The 16,786-nt window shown below is 41.7% G+C and overlaps 1 pseudogene across 1 annotated transcript; it reads right to left on the bottom strand.

The window, feature by feature from the left end:
- Positions 1 to 5,406: 5,406 nt before the first annotated feature.
- LOC308320393 (CBY1-interacting BAR domain-containing protein 2-like) lies at positions 5,407 to 13,244 on the bottom strand (annotated as a pseudogene). Its single transcript, XR_013966260.1, has 9 exons — positions 13,029 to 13,244; positions 12,445 to 12,517; positions 11,444 to 11,541; positions 10,648 to 10,752; positions 10,418 to 10,531; positions 9,207 to 9,331; positions 8,971 to 9,052; positions 8,355 to 8,467; positions 5,407 to 5,425 (listed from the first exon to the last, which is right to left on the bottom strand). The product of XR_013966260.1 is annotated as a CBY1-interacting BAR domain-containing protein 2-like (transcript).
- Between the last annotated feature and the right edge of the window lie 3,542 nt (positions 13,245 to 16,786).

The raw sequence follows: 16,786 nt of genomic DNA, 5'->3' as shown, positions 1-16,786 counted from the left end.
ATTGTGAGCATTTCGTTATCTCGATAAAACGCTAATAGTAAATATCGTCCCATCCCTGTTCTATGTACAATATTCACCACATGGGGTTGACATGTCTCTACTGTATCAACGCTCGGTGTGTGTGTGTGTGTGGGGGGGGGTAGACATAGAGTCATCCCATGTGACCTCAGATGTACGACACTTCTACTACAATACCTGTACAGTAATGGAACTGTTAAATCCACAGTGTGACTTTAATACCCTGGTGTTGGGGAAGGCGTCATACTGTACAATAACTGTTAAATCCACAGTGTCTTTAATATCCTGATGTTGGGGGGTACGTGTCGTACTGTACAATAATGGAACTGTGACTTTATCCTGGTGTTGGTGGAGAGGCATGGAATCAGACTCTAGAACAGTGGTTCTCAACCAGTGGTCCTTGAGGGGGTTCTAGGTGGTGTGCAGCTTAATGACCAACCAAATGGACCCTCATTTAGATCTCTAACTCTTGAGGGTGTAACATGAAACCAAATGGACCCATAAGGGTCTCAAGAGTTGCGTTATTGTTAAACACTTGCAGTACTTAATTTATGAGAAGTCTACACAATTAGAGAATGTAGAAGAATTGTTATTTTGATCAATGTTTTGCGTCTGAGAGGTGGTTCCGTGGCTCAAATACCGAATAAATAATGGGCCTTGATATGATAAGGGTTGAAAACCACTGAACTAGAATAATTATTTTGACGGTAGACTGTATTAGAACTTAGGACAAACACAAAACAAAGACTTGTCACTTTGGCTTGTAAATGTGATGAGTACCAGCCGTTTTACACTCTGTAAACCTGCATTGTTTATTTTACAAGAAGTCTACACAATTAGAGAATGTATAGAATAATTGTTATTTTGATCACCATTTGCCTGTCATCTCTCACAATGGTACCAAAATCAATACAGCACGGAATTGTGGACCAAATCCATCGACGACAAAATATTCTATTTTGTGTCTGAGAGGCTAAATGTCATCAAATGGTGGTCCGTGGCTCAAATGCTGAATAAATACTTTACCTTGATATTAAGAAAGGTTGAAAACCACTGAGTAGGAAGACAGTAGAGTAAAAGAGGTTAGTTGAGAGCAATGCCATAAAGACTATTTTTGCATTAGTGTGCATTTTATTTTATTTTTATTTTTTGTATACAAAGAGTTGCTATTTTTGTGTACAGACTTAAGTCAGACTCTTGGCCCATTACTCAGGTCTGGGTGTTGCTACCAAAATGTACTCTACATTCTTAAATTTGTTTTAATAGTTTTTGTTACATGGACCAAATACAGTATATGAACATTAGGGCGAAAATACACACAATGTAATTTTAACTATTATTACGCCTGCAATTTCTGTACATGTATAAGGTGTTGCATGAACATCTTTCTTTTTTTTTATGTATATACATTTGTTAAAGACGGCAACATAATTAAAATGATATTATATTTGACCCCATTTAAATTAAAGAGAAAAAATGTGTGTTTAATGCACAAATGGACAAACCCGTTCACATCATGACACCACGTTGCTTTCATTGTGTTTTGTATTCTTTTTTAATCTAAACAGCACAAGGAACTGTTCAAAATAATTATCTATTTGATTCTCAGTTACTGGAGGGCGGGGGTCCAAGTGATTTATTCATGCATTATTTAATTCAATCTGTTTATTTGTTTGTTTTTCTTAGAGTCAGTGAAAGAAATTGATATTGAGATATGATAACACAGCTAGTTTTGTTGTGGTTATTGAAATTGGTGAGAGACAAATTTGGTTATTCTGAGAAAATCTTAAGAGAAATATGAGTGGAATGATGACCCTTGACAATAAATCAACATTTCTTTCCCCAGTTTGTATATTTATATTCAAATCACAGGCTATTTTTAGAACACTAAAATCCTATACCCCTCTAGTCTGTATCTATTTATGTTAAATCTTCCTGTGCCGAAATCTCAGTATTCGTTTTACAACAAACTAAAGAGTCGTTGGAAACTGGCTGCGCGTTGAACCTGTTTTTCTGTGTAATATTTCTTTTCTGTAGCATAATTTATACAAAAGGTGTTTTATAGATGTTGTAAATGAATATATTAAGACATATATTGCGTAAATAAATGATGAGCAAATACTGAGCCATCTTTTGTGTGCACTTTCATGTGTTCTTGATCTTTGGCGTTTGAAAAGAAAAATGAACGGATGCATAGTTTTATGACCAGGAGCAGAGGTCTGAATTCAAATCAGACCGTTCCAAATTACCAGTTGTGGAAAAAGTACTCAGAATGTTTTACTTAAGTAAAAGTTTCAATAGGCCTACGGCAATGTAGAAATACTCTGTTACAAGTAAAAAAGTCCGGAATTAACGTTTACTTGAGTGAAAATACAAAAGTATTGGTATGAAGACTTGAAGACTTAAAGTACCACAAGTGTAAAGTACTGTTTTGAAATAGCTTTGTCATGTTTTGTCATCATGAAAAGTGATTATACTACTTATTTTTCATGGTTTTCATAATTTTTGCATGCAGTGGTCATCGCCATGCTGCCTTGTGGTGGACATTTTTGTCAAAATGATTGTTTTTGCAACTGCAGAAGGACGTTGTGGAGTGGGCTACTCAGTGTACCCTGCAGGTCATTCAGCTGAGTAGAATAGATGATAGAATACATATATTTGTATTCTGTACGTTGTATCATGTATTTCTATGATACTGTAACATGGTATATGTTTGGTATACTAATACTATACTGTATGTTGTATCATGTATTTATATGAGACATGATCAGATGTGCAGTGATGGAAGCTGTGATGGATGGATGGCTGCCTGCAACTATACATATTAGACATTCACAACACACAACAACACACCAATGCAACCCCTTGCAACTGCCATTGGGAATAATGTTTGCAAGTATAGTTGCATGTCGCAAGGTGTTGCATGGCTTCCCTCTGGTGTGATTAGGGCTTTATACTGAGTTGTATAAGACTTGTGAAAATAGCTGATCTACAAGCTCAAAGCACATGTCTCACTGTGTTGTGTTGTGAGCTTGTAGATCTGCTATTTTCAACAGAATCTTAGATCGCCTCATATAAGATGTAGTGGTACCGACATCTCATTCGGCCCAAGGACTATATAGCTGAATATAGGAGGGGCCCTCAAAAATAGCAAAAAAAATCTAGGGGTAAGGGGTGGCACAAGATATATAGCACCTATAGTGTAGAGGGGGGAGGAAATTAAGGAACCCCTGTACTGACACACACACACACACACACGTCATGCAAATAATATGCTCATTAACTTGAGTAAGTGCTGTCTCTCTTCTCTCATCTGTTGGCAACAGTCCCCATGCTGTGCTTATCTGTCCTCTCTCCCTCTCGTCTCTCCCAGGGATGCAACTGTTGCTATGGTTACCCTCTTCATGCTAGGCGAAACAATGGTTTTGTGTCTCTCTGGTCATTTACCATGTTGTCATATCACAGGTTTTATTCCTACACATGGGTTAACCGAGCAGACACATTTACACTTCTGATTCATACAGCCTGTACTTTGAACAAGAAGAATGCGATACAGATGTAAACATAACTGTCATATGAATATACACTGTAAAGCGGTTCGTCCATTCATTCAAGAAAAGGGCAGCAGCGGGATAGGGCAACTGGGTTTTGGTCTGCCAGATCAAGCAAAAATATGACCCCCCCAGTCAAAAAACACTTTGTTTGAAATAGACACTCATGCTTTCCAAGGTGTGATTTGGGGTCCTAAGGATGAATACAAAATGTATATCAACATCGTGAAACCAAAATGTTCAATTGTGGCTGATGAATGAATATCAACATCCTAATAAATCCTGATACTGTGGGGTCAAATCGTGATAGGCAATTCCTGCTGTTAAAATATGACCCCCAGTCAAAAAACTGGGAGAGGTCCTTCTTTAAACTATTTAAGTTTTATAAATAACTAATTAAAAAGTGTAAAGTGTACTTTGAATTTTATAGTAATGTGATGGCTAAATATTTTTTTTGTTTAGATTCAAATGAACTTGTATTAGTTTGTCAAGAAACGCCGCAATGCCTTATGGGAATAAGAAGAAGGGAGGGAAGGAAGAGTGGCACCCATTAGGCATAAGAAGTTTTAGCAACAGTAGTTTGTTTTAAACATTTGCATATCTTAGCCAGGTGCTAGACTATTAAACAATTGCATATCTTATGCCAGGTGCTAGATGTCACAGGGCAGCCCGTGCCCTATACACACACACACACACACACACACACACACACACACACACACACACACAGTCACACACACACACACACACACACACACATGCACACACACACACACACACACACACACACACACTGATTAAGGACATTGCACGCATGCACACACCACACAGACAGGTCCTATCATATAATGTCAATACTGTTGATGAATGCATTCACAATTATTCAGGTTTCATAAGGATGTAAAGGAAATGACACGTTCAGTTTATTGTAACCTGTGGTTAGCTCAGTGTTTGTATGGCCTCTCCAGTGCTGGCGCTTTAAGAAGTGGGGAAGGTGCCAAGTACTGTTGAGGAGTAGGGGTGTTTCACAATGTCAATTATCAAAGTATGTCTATTATCTGGGGAAATGAATGTAACCCCATATGATGATTAATCTAAAATAGAACATTTAGGTAGGGGGTTACTTATTCATGTTCAGCTGATATCTGTGAGCTTGTAGATAAGCTGTATATGGTTAATTGCTTCTCTGTGGGTGGTAGGATCCTCTCCTATAAAGGGTAGACTGCAGGCAGAGCTAGTCAGTTATGCTCGGGCAGGCATCATGCTGACAGCCCAGTGAGAGAGCTGCTAGGGCCCATGTCATGGGCATCCACCAGTCCACCAAAAAGCATCGCTGACTGTTTTTGGAGCCTTGGCCCTCGAGCAACTTTACACTAGACTATATCCTTTCTAACTCGCGGGAGGATAAGTTTGCAGCCGGGAGCTGTTTACCCCGTCCGGCTCACTGCAGAGCATTCCGGACTGAAGCTGCAGCAGCATCTGCATTCTGGTGAGTACTCATTTGAAACAGGGTGACACTAAATGGTTAATCAAATAGTGTACTGGTAACTGGTCTACAGTAAGTTCTGACGATATGTAAACGCCATCAGAAGTCTAGAACTGATTTAGGTAAAACTAGTTTCGCTGGACTGTGACAGAAGATTATGTAGCCTACTAGGCTAACCTTTTCACTTAGCCAGTGCATTTCAGACATAACACTCACCAGAAGCCACCTCTTAATGTCATGCGACAATTTGAGAGTTAAAACTTGAGTGGTGGTCTGTGGAGGATGGAGGAGGAGCTACAGACAGTGGTTTGTAGGCTAAATAAAGCATGAACCCCCGCAGCTCGTCGCATCTCAGACGAACGTCTGCTGCCTGAAAGACAAACAAATAGACCACGACCACGAGGTATATTCTGAGGTGGTAGCTTTGTTTATATGTAATGTAATGTTCAATAATTCATTTATGCATGGCACAAAAATGACAATTTATTAGCAAATCAAATGTAAATAATAGTAAATAAACGTTTGCTTTTTGTTTCAGATTTGGTGGAGACCATTACTGACCAATTATTCTCAAATCTGATTGACCTTGAAGAAAGGTGTAACTGGACAACGTCTTACTTCAGACCAAGGTGAGTTGACTACACTACTCTACTTCCCTCGATCTCTTTACCTTTCTTATGCAAACTTCTTTCTTATGTAATTTATTCTCATATTTACTCTATTCTTCCGATCATTCCACCTTTAATTTCTTTTGATTCATCTTTATCCTTTCCACTTCTGTCTATGAAAAATGATGCTCACATGTCCATATGTTCAGACTCTGACAAAGCCCTCGACATATGGGTCAGATCAACTATATAACGTGAGGGCTGCAATGTGCCCCGAATTTTAAGATGTGAACTCTTGTGTTCATCTCTATCGAGTAGTGCCTTTGAGCATATTAACCCCTTTCATCCACTCGGACATCCCTTTCTTATAGTATTTTATTCTCTCTGTGTCTCTTACTTTCAAAGTTATCTTCATGGTTGTCCACAATTTTTTTTTACATTATATTATATTATACTAGCCCTTACCCGTTGTGAGATATTTCCCCCGTGGGGGGTACTGCGCCCTGGGTGCGTTTTCTTACAACTTTCTATGTTTCTGTGGCACGTCATATTTCACCCTTTCAGCTCATTAAATGACATTATCTCTTCCATTACTTTAATGATACCCTTACTTAACCTTGATTTAAATCCCCATGCCGACAGGCTGAAGTGTTCATTGCCCAAAACTGCTGAAAAACAAGCCAACACTGGGGAGTTGCCCAGATATGCATGTACTTAATACTTCATGGATTATCTGTTTTTTATTTATTTTTTATAAAGGAGTAGAGCATAAAAAGCTATCCAGTGTCAAATCCCTTAGGACAACAATTGAGCTTGTATTGTAATATGGGCAGATCAAGCTGGCTGAGATTTTTTGCTCAATAAAGCACAGACCTTGACAGTAGCTCTAATTAGCCAACAAAAAAGTCTCATATTATGTCGTCTGCAGTATATCCTACAGTGACGTACGAAACAACTAATCTGTGAACAACAGGTACTTTTTTAGTGGGTTATATCTTAAAAAGTTAAAATTGATCTGTAGTGCCAGTTGCGGTCTCAATCTGCACATATAGTTTGGCTATATGCACATTGTCATGTTTTTACTGTGTGTACAGGCCCAGGTTATATATATATTTTTATATTAGTATTACTGCGTGTGTTTCTATTCTAAGTAGTGAAACCCTTTTCCGGTGGTCTTGAGACCTGTACCAATTTTGTGTTTTAATGTTTATATTTAGTTATTATTTTCTATATTAGCGTGTGCATGTGTTCATATCCCGTTATGAACATAACTTGTGGATTTAAGAGGAGTGTTTACAGCTAGGCTCCAATGCACATGCGCGAACTGCGTGGAACAAGGGTCAGTACCGTCAGTGGTCAGTTTCCGAGTGTACTTCGTCTGATCTGGATGCCTTTTGTTTTAATTACCTGCTTTAACTGCTGCTACAACTGCTTTTACTGCTTTTTATACTGCTGCTAACGGGTTTGGTTTATTTACGATCACTATACAAAGTTAGTCTTAGTTCGTGTGTTTATGTTGTGAATGTGGGTGTGCAAAATAAATATAACAAATCTAGTAACTGAGTTGGCTTCGTGGTGTCGCCTGCTAGCCTGCTGTGTAGAGCTTTTGCCGAGTAGTTAACATTGTCCCAGACATATGATCGCCTCGACGGAGGGCTAAAATTATTAGATTACGATTGAGTCTAGTGATTTCCGTACACACATCCCCGGGTATGGAAGAAGATGTATGGCGGCCATTGGGGGGTCACAAGAAGGTTTATTGCAAATATAACACGTACAACACAAGTTAGCGTTGAGATGGAGGATGGGTGTTTTCAGTTTACATTCTAGCATTGAGCAATTTTATCTGAAGTAGGCCTAAACATTACTTTAATGTGTTACTAAAACATTTCAGACACATTCCAGAGAGACAGTTCGCACCCCACTGTATAACTATCTGATCGAGTGGTTTTATTTGTCTTAAAAATAAATCAACTTTGTTGATTAAAAATAATGGTTTTGTTGTGCATTTCCCTGAGCGTGTGGACAGTGAACAGTAGGGATGGAGCTTGATAACCAATACCAAAAAAATATGATAGCAAGCTTGTGCAGGGTAACCGTTATCAATAAGCTTTGGGCTTATCAAGCCTGTTATCGAGCAAACAATCAAGACAAGAGGCGATATAGAAATAAATAAGTAATCCTCCATGCTGGCACAAACATGTCGGTCTAAAAGTGTATTGATACCTGCCAACCAGCACTGACCGGGTAAACAACATTACACTTTTAATGTGACGGTACACATATTAACCAGTTAACAGTTTCTTTATATTATTTTATTGGTAAAAAGGTAAATTAGAAAAATACTGTATTTGAAGGCCCTAGTAAAAGATACTGGTTCTGTTCAGAATGTATTGTCTCCCGTCTTTCCACGAAATAATATAAAATGCTAGTGGGCTGGATAAGAACCCGCTTTGATAAGCCTGATCGATAGGTGCTCGTTATCAATAAAACTTAACGAGCTCCATCACTATTGAACAGATCCTTCATACGACTCACGACAACATCTATAACTTCACAGTTCAAAGTCTGCATGAGAAATGGTAATTTAAGCAGTGGCTAATGATGCGTGTGTGTGTGTGTGTGTGTGTGTGTGTGCCATGTCACTTGTGAAGTCTGTTCTTTTGGACATATTGAGCAGAGTGTGATTGCCTGGCGGGGTATTGAGCCTCCTCTGACTCCGACTCGAACATGTCTTCGTCTACATCTTCCTCCTCGTCCTCCTCTTCATCAACATCACTCTGCTGCAAGGTGCTCGTACGAGACTGTGAATGAATACGGTCACCTCTAAAGCTGTGGTTCCCAATAAAGTGGGTTCCGGGGACCCCCAGGGGTCCTTGAGGGAGTCCCAGGGGGTCCCCAGCTAAATGATAGTTTGTAACCAAATGGACCCTTATGGGTTTGTAACTCTGAGAGTGTACAAATTTGTTAAAGTGTACAAAAACAGTTAAATTAACATTGATTTTACAATATAAATTGTGGGTCCTAGAGATAGAAATGCCATTAAATGGGGGTCCGTAGACTAATGCACGTCAAACTGGGGGTCCTTGAAATTAAACGGGTTGAGAATCACGGTTAGGACCGTAAAAATCTTCTCTTATGGGGGTCCCTGGCATTGTCTCTTCAAATGGTGGTCTGTAATTAATTAAGTACTGTCACCTCATAAACATGGGGGGGAAACCATAGCACTCCATCTTTAAGTAAAATATTGGAGTCATTTTTCTCCCACCTCGGCCAATAAGAAAAACAGAGTAGATTGTGAACTCACCCTACTGGAGGCCTCTGCAGGGTGCTTGCTGTGGCGCCCCCTAGTGGTGGTATTGATGGTGGAGGCCAACGTTGACCTGAGGCTGTGGCCCAGGAGGCAAGGTTATTGAGTACTACAGACGAAAAAAAATTAAGTCCAAGTCCAAAAAGTAGCTAAAATAAACTGAAATTATATAGACAAAATGCCCTTAGTTTTTTTTTATAAGCTTAATCTGTAATATTATTTCTTGTTCTAACCTCGTAGAGGCTGCCGCCACGGGGCTAGCTTGGAGCTGCTCCATGGATGAGTGGCCGCTGGTCAGCAGTGTGTCCAGCGGACGGCCAGGCAGAGACTCGGACATCCTGATCCTCCTGCCGAACATCTGTGATGAATATATCGTCCTCAGGTCAGAGTCTCTTTGACCACTTTGTCCCGATCCGATCGCGTGATCGGAAATCGGGGGCCAGGCGATAACGTCATTTTTCAAATGATTGTAATCGGATCGGGAGCAAAGAAATAATAATAATAAAACGCGCTCGGGACATTACATCCCTAGTATATCAATATTATTCTCATATGACATTAGACTGGATATTGTCTGTGATTTGGGATATTGTGCTAGTGTTCTATAAAAATATAAATATCTGATCGGGAAAAATCGGTATCGGCAGATACTCAAAATCAAATGATCGGAATCGGATCGGAGGCAAAGAAAACGTTATCGGGACATTATAGGCAAACACGCGGCAGAAATAGATGATGTTGTACAAGCTCACAACGTGTCGCAATGCAATGCACACATCAAATAATAAATAAACGGTCCGATATGCATGCACCCTGCGTGCGTGTGTGTGTGTATATGGGCGCACCGTGTGTGCCTGCATGTTTGTGTGCACATGTGTGTGTTAGCGTGTACACGTGCGTCCTTTCTTTTTTTTTGTCAGGTGAAACTAATTTAATGACGACTTTGGCTCCTAGTCGGGACCAGAGTAATCTAGTAAGGCACTGAGTAAGTAAAAGTGGAAAATGGGTCTCTGTCGTGCCTGCCAAGCTGTCATTCTCTTGTATTATTTCCCACCACGGAGTAACTAAACCTCACACCTCGGAGGACAGTCAAGACGGGCAGTGTCGGTAGGCCAATCAGAGGCAGGCAGGGCGTTACCATGTCTATGCTCGGACGCAAACTCGCAAACGCTTGAGAGGAGCGTTCGTTACCAAATGAAGAAACCAGTGCTCCTTTCACCTGACAAATATCACTATGTGATCATTTCTTGTTTTAAAGATTTGTTTTTGGCTTTTGTGCCTTTAAGGATACAGTGAAGATTGACAGGAAAGGGAGAGAGAGAGATGGGGAGAGACATGCAGCGAAAGTGGTCATGAATGGGACTCGAACACGCGACACGCTGTCAGGCCAGAGCCTATATGTGGCATGATGTGCCTGGACCGCTAGGCCAGCGGGCGCCCCTACCTCCAGGTCCTTGTCTATGTCCATGACCTCCAGGTTCTGGAACATGACCCCGTAGACTTCCAGAGCTTTGCAATGGAAGATCATCTCCACCGTGATGAACTCTTTGAAAATCCTCTGGCAAAAAAGCATTAGCAAGCAGCATTAATGAGCATTTCAAATGAACACATTATGGCTGAGATGAATGCATGCACGTGTCCACAGAGGAGCGTTCATTATATGACGAGGCTAACTTTGATGTCTTCTAGTTTGTGCCTCTGGAAGTCGGTGATGGTCTCCTCCATCTGTCGGGTGCTGCGCTGGGCATTGTTGGTGGCCTTCTGGACACTGACCTCTGCCTGTCAGCCACACACATCTAAATCAGTGGTTTTTCAATCCTTTTCATATAAAGGCTCATCATTTTGAACCACGATTTGATGAGATTTAGCTTCTCGCACCCAAAACTAAAGAATATGTTGTTGTCGTTGAATAAGATTTTGTCCGCTGTATTGATGTGGTTATACCATAAGGAGAGATAGCAGGCAAACAATGGTCAAAATAACAATTATTTTACATTCTCTAATTGTGTAGACTTTTAAATTAACTTGGTAATACAGATGTTTAACAAAAATGTGACTCTTGAGAGCGTAAAATGAAACCAAATGGGGCCGTAAGGGTCCATTTGCTTTCATTTTATGCTCTCAAGACGAGTTAATGATCTATAGGAGTCCATTTGGTTACAAACTCTCCCTCATTTACCTGGGTGGTCCCCCCCAGACCACTGTTTGAAAAACACTGATCAAAATAAACACCCTTACCAGTTGCCATAGCGTTACCCAACACAGTGTGGCACAGTCCTATTACCTGAGACTGGGGGGGGGGGGGGGGGGGGTATTGTCAAGAAATTTAAGTTCAAGTGTTGAATTCAAGAAGCGTTATCCACCATTTAGAAATGAAATTTAGAAAAATAATAATAATAATAATAATAAAATATATATATACGCAATATATAATTATACTAAATATTTCATTGGGGCACTTGTAGGATACAATGCTCTGCCTGTCTGCCGGGTTCTGCTGGCGAATCTTCTCCAGTTTCTGCAGCTCCTTCAGCTCTCTGGTCCGATCAGCGCTGAACTTCTTGAGTTCTGCCTTGAATGGACAGAAAACACTGTCAGCTTCAAACACGCAAAAGTGAGTCTGTCTTTATCATGCTGAGATGAGAGGTTATGAGGCATGGTGTATACACTGTGTTTATCATGCTGAGATGAGAGGTTATGAGGCATGGTGTATACACTGAGATGAGAGGTTATGAGGCATGGTGTATACACTGAGATGAGAGGTTATGAGGCATGGTGTATACACTGAGATGAGAGGTTATGAGGCATGGTGTATACACTGAGATGAGAGGTTATGAGGCATGGTGTATACACTGTGATGAGAGGTTATGAGGCATGGTGTATACACTGAGATGAGAGGTTATGAGGCATGGTGTATACACTGAGATGAGAGGTTATGAGGCATGGTGTATACACTGAGATGAGAGGTTATGAGGCATGGTGTATACACTGTGATGAGAGGTTATGAGGCATGGTGTATACACTACACTGTGATGAGAGGTTATGAGGCATGGTGTATACACTGAGATGAGAGGTTATGAGGCATGGTGTATACACTGAGATGAGAGGTTATGAGGCATGGTGTATACACTACACTGTGATGAGAGGTTATGAGGCATGGTGTATACACTGTGTTTATCATGCTGAGATGAGAGGTTATGAGGCATGGTGTATACACTGTGATGAGAGGTTGAGGCATGGTGTATACACTGCGAGCCACGCACTTGCATGTAGATTCACTCAAATATCGCGATGTTTTAATGCTACAATTTTAAAATCGTTCGAATTATGATTTTCTATTTTTAAGTTTTTCTGATTTTTATATTGAGTTTTAAGTGAATCGTTCAAACCCGTGTGTGTGTGTGTGTGTGTGTGTGTGTGTGTGTGTGTGTGTGTGTGTGTGTGTGTGTGTGCACATGCGCATGTTGATACACACCCTTTTATTTTTCACAGTATCTCTGTACGCTTTGAGAGGAGCTACAACATTAGCATCCAGCCTTTCAACCTGTGAAAAAAGGGTAATTATTAGCACAGTAGATTGCTTTCTATCACTCACACACACACACACACACACACACACACACACACACACACACACACACACACACACACACACACACACATGGTACCCCAAGGCAGTGATTCCCAAAGTGGGGTCCTTGAGGGAGTTCCAGGGGGTCCCCAGCTAAATGATATTTTGGACCCAAATTGACCCTTATGGGTCTGCAACTCGGAGTTAAATTAATATAAATTGGGGGTCCCAGATATATAAATGCTATTAAATGGGGAGTCCGTAGACTAATGCATGTCAAACTGGGGGTCCTTGAAATTAAACGGGTTGAGAATCACTGTTGGAGCCGTAAAAATCTTCTCTTATGGGGAACCCTGGCATATCTTTTCAAATGGGGGTCTGCAGGCTAATTAGTGTCAATTTGGGGGTCCTTGACATGAAAAGGTTTGGTAACCACTCCCCTATAGGCTAGAATGCCACCTTCTCCCTCTTCCTCCCTCCTGACCTGAGCGTGTCTGTAGTCCTGCACAGTGGCCAGGTCTTCGGCCAGGACCTTCAGGGCGAGGCTGGCCTCGGGGTCCTCCGTGTTGGAGAATTGGGCGAGCTGAGCCACCAGCCGGTCGGCCGTGTCTCTCAGCTTGGCGGTCTTCCTGGTGTAAGAGCCCAGCAGCGAGCAGCACTGGCCCAGGTGCTTCTCTGCATGGCCCACGGCCTGCTCCATGCTCTGGAGCTGAGCATCCCTGAATACAGTGTCGTTTTTATTAAGTGGTGCAACCACTTCATTAACCCGTAAATAATGTTTTCTAAATACTGACAGTTTTCTGAACTATACCTATATGTTTCTATATCAGCAAAGATTTTAGTTGAAAGCTCGCTCTGTAACTATATATATTCAAAGATTTCAGGCACATTTTCACGATTTAGCAGACCTTCCCGGCCCCCCATGGGTGCGTTCCTGGGGGTCTGGATGTACAGATGCAGAATGATGTACAGTCCAACACCTGCACATGTTTGGATATGTATAGGCTATACTATAGCCTCTGTTCACGCCTATATATTTATTATTTCTGTTTATATTGTGTACATTATGTATGTGCCCTGCAAGGATTAGCACTTTGGTGATTTGTTGTATTTATTTCATAGGTGCTTTGAGGTGCATCATGGATGTTTTATTTGCTGTTCTATAAGTGTAATTTTATTTCTGCCTCTTGGCCAGTTCCCACTTGTGAAAGAGACGCAGTCTCAATGTGTTTTTACTAGTTAAAGAAAGGTTAAAAAAACATTGAGAGCTAAGTTTGATTTAGTTTGGGGCTCTATTTTCATCCATGCTAAACCTCTTATGCCTTTACTTTGCTTTTTTTTCTTTCTTTTTCTTTTTTTACTATTTTGAAAGACATTTTTGAATAGTTAAAATAACCAATCTACAAGCTCACAACGTGTCGATGTAGATCGGCTATTTTTACTATTCAAAAATGTTTTGCAAAAGAGTAAAAGAAAAAAGTCAAAGGGATTTAGTATAGATCCCATAGTCTTTTGAAAAAATGTTAATTTAGTTTTAGTCACATTTTAGTCACAAAAAAAACACGTTGTTCAATTCGTCACAACACGTCCCAGCACAACCAAGCCTAAAATGACTTGTGTTTTTGTTATACTGCATGGAACTCTCCACTTTTTAGTTTTTTATGTGCTGACGATATATTTATTATTTAGTCTTAGTTTTAGTCGTCATAGCTTAGTTTTTATTTAGTTTTCCTCTGTGAAAAAAGGTCATGTTTGGTCATAGTGTTAGTCGACACTACCTGTAGGCTATGCACACGGAAAGATCATGGTCACCCATTAAGACTTGAGACCAGACTCTACAACATGTCTTCTTACTGTAAATCCTAACCGTTTTCTCAATCTATATCAGTGGTTCTTAAAGGATTTCATGTCAAGGACCCCAAATTGTATGTAGCCCTCCCACCTGAAAATGTTTTGTACTATACAGGGACCCCCCAGAAGTCAAAAGTGATTTTCATTTATAAGGATCTGTGTGTTTGTCTATATACTCATTTTGTATGTCCATGGCAAAAACATAATTCAACTCTGAGAGTGTACATAATACATACACAATGGAAACAAGCATCCGGGGCCTTTTGTGTTATCTCTTTAGCATAATTGTATAATAACGGTATAGATCTACTTTCTGTACCTTTTGCAAGCTGTTAATACCTATTCAAATAATCAATCAATTCATAAATCCATTGGGCTTACCTGGAGAAAAAGGCAACACTATTCATGTTATGATGTTTGTTTCCCGTCGAGTCTCAGGTCTTTACCTGTAGGCTACCTTATACAGGAAGACTGTTGCTATGGACTCCACAGCAACAACAGAGATGTCGTGTGACAGATACAGCAGCGCCGTAGTTGATGTCTCTGGCCACGAGGTGGCAGTAGAGGAACACGAAAGAAAGATGTCGTCCACTATTGCATGGAGAAGGAGATACAAATGTAACGCCATCCCTGATTCCCTCATGACCATTATGGAGAAGTCTGGTAAAAATCTGATATATAAAATTCTTACTTGTCTTTACTTGTTCTCGCCATCTCTCTCTCTCTCTCTCTCTCTCTCCCTCTCTCCTCTCTAGCTCTCTCTAGCTCTCTCTCTGTCTGTCTCTGTCTCTCTCTGTCTCTCCCTCTGTCTCTCTCTCATAGGACCGCAGCCAGTTCACAACAGCCTGTGAGAGATGTGTTGAAGTGAGGCCAACCCAGCTCTCTCACTGTGAAGAATGTGTTGGCATATACAAGGGGCGCCACTCAAATGGAACTTTAATTCATTTACACACAAAACCCTGACAACTGTAAAAACAGATCTCGCTGCCTGTGGCTAACAGCTTGTGTAATAAAGAAAGGAATATGACTTCCTTTAACCTGGGAATTGGCATTTTATAGCATTTTCCTTTTCACTTATTGTAGCCTATCGACTAACGTGTAGTAGCCTATTGTGTGTGTGTGTGTGTGTGTGTGTGTGTGTGTGTGTGTGTGTGCGCGCCCCCCCCCTGCATGTCAGATGGTAGAGGTGGGCTGTGAATGGAGCTTTGATGTAGCCTGCCAGGTTTCCCCTGTGGACAGCAGCTGTTATGATAAACATGCTGTCTAGTAGCACTAGCAACAGATCCACCCAAGATGGTTCCCCTCTCCTTTGCTCCCCTATAGCTCCCCTCTCCTCTCCTCTCCTCCCCTCCCCTCCCCTATAGCTCTCCTCTCCCCCTAGCTCCCCCCTCTCCTCTCTTCTCCCCCTAGCTCCCCTCTCTCCTCTCCTCCCCTCCCCTAGCTCTCCTCTCCCCCCTCTCCTCTCTTCTCCCCCTAGCTCCCCTCTCTCCTCTCCTCCCCTCCCCTAGCTCTCCTCTCCCCCTAGCTCCCCCCTCTCCTCTCTTCTCCCCCCTCTCCTCTCTTCTCCCCCTAGCTCCCCTCTCTCCTCTCCAGTCCTCCCCTATCTCCCCTCTCCTCCCCTATCTCCCCTCTCCTTCCCTAGGTCTCCTCTCCTCCCCTACCTTCCCTCCCCTATCTCTCCTCTCCCCCTATAGCTCCCCTCTCCTCTCCTAGCCCCCCCCCTCTCTCTCTTCTACCCATGAGTGTTTATTGAAGGGAAATGCAAACAATGGCCCCCGATACGTAGTCTCCAGTCCAGCAGTGACTGGCCTGCCAACCAGACGCTAAGCAGAGGAAGTCAGAGCGACAGAGACAGTGGAGAGAAGGATTGTGACATCCCAGATCCATCCCCAAACGGAATAACTCAGTCTGCTACTAAATATCCTGTAGACGTGCTACAAAGGGACCCCCCCCCCCCCCCGACACACACACACACACACACACACACACACACACACACACTGGTCAGTCAGAACACATTGGATGTTATCTACAGTGCTGTGTGTGCGCGTGTGCGTGTGAGTGTGTGTGTGTGTGTGCAGTGATGTAGAGTCTGTGGGGGCCAGGGGTCTCGTCCCCCATGAGGAATTGGAACTGAATATAATATATATTCGCCTCGGTTTGTCCCGTTTGTACCGCACCAGGTATCGCCGTGCCCGTTCTCGTCTTGCATTGCCTTTGTATGTAATCACGCCGCTCTAACCATCCAACTACTTTTTTTCAGCGGGGGGAGGGGGGGCCCCATGACGATTATAAAAACATTTCGTGTGTGTGTGTGTGTGTGTGTGTGTGTGTGTGTGTGTGTGTGTGTGTGTGTGTGTGTGTGTGTGTGTGTGTGTGTGTGTGTGTGTG

The sequence above is a fragment of the Protomyctophum bolini genome (genome assembly GCF_963924005.1).
Source record: "Protomyctophum bolini genome assembly, chromosome: 1".
Lineage (NCBI taxonomy): Eukaryota > Metazoa > Chordata > Actinopteri > Myctophiformes > Myctophidae > Protomyctophum > Protomyctophum bolini.
Note: the sequence above shows the minus strand (reverse complement) of the source record. Positions and strands in the feature narration are given on the sequence as shown.